Below are 4933 nucleotides of genomic sequence, written 5' to 3'. Positions count from 1 at the left end.
GGGCTGAGCCTCAGAATGGGTGGGGGGGTGAGCAGGAGAGAGCAAGCCCTCCCCTCCCTCCCTCCTCCCCTCCCGCCCACCAATAGGAAGTCAGCTGCTGGTTTCCATGGTGATGGCGCTGGACTGGTAGGCTGGACCGGCAGGCAGGGTCGGGACAGAGAAGAGCAGGTTCCTCAGGGGATCCCAGCCCAGTGCCCCCGCATGTGGCCACACGCACACCCGTACCTTCCAGGGTGCAGAGACAAGGGGGCTGGAGATTGCTCTCCGCACATCGGCCTCAGCCCAAGACCACAGAGACAGAGACGGGTACTATTATAGAGAGACAGAGATCCAGCCATGGAGAAGGGCAGGACTAGAAAAGATGGGATTCGAGATGAAACAAAGACAAATAGAAATGAAAATGGGAGGATAGAAGCAAAGAGACAGATGTAAAAGTAGGCTGAGAGAATTGCTTTAGTTTCCTCCTGGCAGAGTGCATTTTGGGGCCAATCTGGCCATCTTGGACCAGCAGAGGAGACCACATGGTCTGTTGGGCTGGCTTTGCCCCACACTGTCAGGAAGTTCATCTTCAGTCTAGTTTTAGGCCTTTTTGCTATGGGAAAATGGCTTTTTGGGACAAGGACATGGGAACTCCCCCACCCACAAGTCGGCCAGTATGTGGGAACAGGAGCCTAGATGGAATCCTCAGAGACAGACAGGGCTGTTGGGAATCGAGATACCTTAGGGAGGCAGCCACTGTCCCCTCTGAACCTGGGACTCACTCCATCTACACTCGAGCCAGGCTCAGCCAAGGTCGGGAGCCCTCGTGTGGCACCCCCGGGGAATAGCAGTAGCCGTACTCAACCACAGAGCCCCCGACCATGGGCTTCACCCAGGCCAGAGCTGCTGGAACTGTGGGTGGGGTGCATGAGGAGGTGGAGACAGTCTCATTTTCCTGAAGCGGTTTGTAGATCAATATGTGCATATGTGCACCACTATATGATGTGTGTCGCTGATGTTTATGTCAGGGTATAAATACATGCCATTATGTGCAGGCATATGTATAGTAGGCACATATAGAGTAGACATAGCTCTATCTCTGTATACGTGTGGGGGGGCTATAGTATTATTTTATACATATGTACACATATATGTATGTATGTATGTATGTGTGTGTGCTATTAGGTGTCTATGAGTCTCATCGGGTATATATGTATGCATGTCTCTATGTGTGTGCCATTGCGTACATGTCTACTTACCAGAGTGTCTGTTTTGCTGTTATGTGCTTGTGAGGCTATGATTATGTGAGTATACAAGTTACAACACATATGTCATGATATATGTATATGGATGCCATTATATGGTATTATAATATATAATGACACACTCTCATATAGTCATGTAAATATATGTAATGACATTCAATGTCATAGTTTTATTTTTATCTATATATCTAACTATATACAGAAGGTGCCAAAAAAGTATACACATTTTAAGAAAGGAAAACTGTATTAAAATTGTAATACTCAATATATACCGAGAGCAAAAGATGAATATAAGTCACGTTTGACTTCTGCACTGCAAGAGGTGCTCAAAGCGGTTACCATCAGTGTCCAGACACTTCTGATTACGGTGAACTACTGCTTGAGCAACGTTGTTGTCCACTGGTATAGATTTTTTTTGGCACCCGGGTATATCATGTATCTATTGTAGATTTATCACCATGTGTGAATGTGTCACTACATACTATGTGTGTGTGTTTGGAACCAATGTGTTTATTATGTAAATGTCACTATATGTATATTTGTATGCTCTTCTATTTGTGACTCACACATTTATATTATTGCATGTGTGTACACTATTGAATATGTATGTATCCTGAGTGTGTATATACCCGTGTGTCACTGTGTGACATGCCAGTCATGTCACGTGTATATGTCACCGCACGTATGTTGATAGCATGCATGTTTGGGACCCCTGTGTGGAAATGCATGCTGGGTGTGTGTGCTTTATATATTACGTAGTATCTGATGCTTTGTGTGTGTGCCAGTGTGTTTCTGCCCAATTCTTACACTACCCAGGACGCCTAGATGTTCTTAGATTAGAACTGGAGGTAAGCAGCCTTCAGTTTGGGAGTGTGGAAAGCAAGTGGAGGGCAGGGCAGGGCCAGAGCTATGATAAAAGGTGGGAGGGCCCCTCATACCCTGCCCCTCCATGCCCTGCCCCATTTCCTTGGTTTGCAGGGAGGGTCTCAGCCCAGGCTCCTCCTTACCCCCTTGGCTGGCCCAGAGCCCTCCTCTGGTCTCATAAGGAGGCCAGACCCATTTCTCTCAGGAGGCTGACAGTGATTTGCTCTCCAATCCCCTCTGTGCACCCACCCGTCCACGTGTCAGTTAAGCCAGTTCACCCACCCCTTCCCACCCTACCCCCAGCAACAGAGCCTCAGACAAAAGAAAAGCAGAATCCATTGTTTATTAGTGTTGGGGTTCCAGACACCACCCCTCATTCTTCTCCATCTACCCTCCTTTCCCGCCTCTTCCTCGTCCTGGTGTCTGTCCACTTGTGGCTGTGCCCTCACTCCGGGGCCTGTCCACAGCTGCATCAGGTCCAGATATCCAGCCCTCCCAGGCCTTGGGGCAGCAGCGGGGCTGATGTGGCATTTCCCCGGTTGGCCAGAACCAGGAGGACAGCACCATGGGGGCAGTGGAGGCCTTTCAGGGGTCTGGGTGGGGTGGGGAGGGTGCCTGAGGGGCTCACCTGTCACACATGGTCCTGAGGTACAGAGCGTGGAGGATGACGGTGGCGGGCGGCGGCGGCGGCGTGGTCTCCGAAGCCCACAGTACACTCATCCATAAAGTAGGAAACACTACACCCTCCAGTGCTGTTAGTAGTGCTTTCTACTTTATGGGTGACTGCACTGTCTGTCTGTCCGTGTGTGGGTACTCTTCAGGCCGCCCGCTCTTCCTCCTGACTCCTGCTTTAGGAGCCCCTAGCCCTCCCCAACCCTCCCCATGCCTTCCTAAGACCCCACAACCCAGCCCCAAGGCCCCCAGAGGGCCCGCCCTAGGCCTGTGGGCGGTGACTCAGCATGGCGCCAGAACTTGCCTCCTCTACCTCCCTCCCCCCACTTCCTCTTTGGTTCCCTCTTCCCTTCCCCAGGGCTCCACCCCATCCCCCAACTTTCAGGGACACTCAGGTAGAGACAAGGGCTACTCTGGAGGTCTCACCCCAGTCCCCAGTTCTGACCCCTGGGTGACCCCACCCAGCCACATAACCCACCATCCAGAGTCCAACTGAGGTGGCCACAGCCTCCTTCCTCCTAGGCCTCGGCCCCCAGCCTCCTCATCAGCCCAAGGCCCTGACTCCTTCACTGCTCGGTGGTTTCCCAGGCAGGAGCCCAAAGCTGTCGCAGCGGAGATGGTGGCCATGTTGGGTGGAGGGAGACATTTCCGCACTTCTCACTGATACCCGAGTCCCACTTTTCAGCCTCTGCCCACCTCTGCCATTCCCACCTACTCTTTGGCCTTTGTCCCTTGAAGCCTTGGACCCCTCTTTCTTCATCTGGGGATGAGGGGCCCTTTTACCTTCCTTGTCTAGAACGAAGTCAAGGCCCAGGATTTCAGGAGCTGTCCCACCGTGAAGGCAGTAGATCTGAGGGTTATTACACCTCTTTGCCTAGAGCTTTGCCAGCAAGCTTTGTTACTAAAGCTGCTGATGAAGCCCCTTCTCAAAGCATCTCCACCCAAGGCCTGCAACCCAAGCCCCTCATAGCCCATTGAGGCCCGAGTCGAGGAGCCCTGGTTGGGGCTGAAGTGAAGGTTCGGACCCTTACCTGATGCTGCAGGGCTGAGGGGAGCAAGCCCTGTGCTCCGGGCTCCCAAGTGGGGTTCCCTTCAGCGCGGGCAGGGCTTATAACCCTGAGGTCACGTGGGCCAGATCTCAGGGTGCCCAACGGTCTTGGAGCCCGCCCCCACACCGCAGCGGAGATTAGTGCGCCCTCCCCTCCCTGGGGAGGACAGACTGACAGGAAACCAGAGACAAGCCTGGGTATTGGCAGGAGGGGGGCTGAAGGGACCATCTCACACACCCTGGGCAGGTGGCTTCCGGGACCCCAGGCTTGCCCTTCCCCCATGGCACCAGCTCCAGAGTCTGGAACTGACTCAGGGCACTAAGGGTGATCTCAGGAGACAACGGCTCCCTGTCAGGCCCTTCAGTGAGTGCCCGAAACACAGAGTCATGAATTCCAGCACACGGAAAGGACTTTTCTTTCTAGTCCCGCCCTCACTGACCCCAACCCAGAAATGTCCCCTCCCTTCAGGAGAGCAGTGGCATTCAGACCAAGCCGTGGCTCCTCTCTATGTGCTTCCCAGAGAAGCTCCGGAGGTAAGATGCGTGAAGGTGGGTCTGGGCCAGCTCATCACAATGTCTTCCACATAACCAATCACCCTCAGTGCCCCACAGAGCCACCCCTCTGCCAGCCCCAGCCTGTAGGAGACAAGAACTACACCGTCAACACAGTGTTGGGGGGTCACACTTGAGCCAGGTGTGCCTGTTGGCACTAGATTGGGTGTTCGTGCTTCACTCAGGGTCTGTAGGGATAGGAGGGCAGGGCAGAGCAGTGGTGAGGAGCAGGATCTCGAGCAGGGCATGAGTGTCATTGGGCTTAGAGGAGTGGAGGGAAAAAGGCTCGGCAGGGAGGTTCTGGCAGTCACCGGATGTGGGCACGGGGCCCGCCCACCTGCATGCCACCCCCGCTTTCCCCATGGGGAAGGCAGGAAGCTGCCTATCCCAGGGTCTCTGGTTGGGGGAGGAACAGGGTGTGGGGCTTCATGGGGGCTGGGGAAGCTGAATCTAGGCCACACATTTCCCCCAAGTTTCCCGAAGCCTCTCAGTGGGCTTGTTTCTGGAATCAAGAGGAATAGATTGGGGTGGGGGGGGCAGTATAGGCGTGGAC

The sequence above is a fragment of the Rhinolophus ferrumequinum genome, chromosome 21 (assembly GCF_004115265.2).
Source record: "Rhinolophus ferrumequinum isolate MPI-CBG mRhiFer1 chromosome 21, mRhiFer1_v1.p, whole genome shotgun sequence".
Classification (NCBI taxonomy): Eukaryota; Metazoa; Chordata; class Mammalia; order Chiroptera; family Rhinolophidae; genus Rhinolophus; species Rhinolophus ferrumequinum.
Note: the sequence above shows the minus strand (reverse complement) of the source record.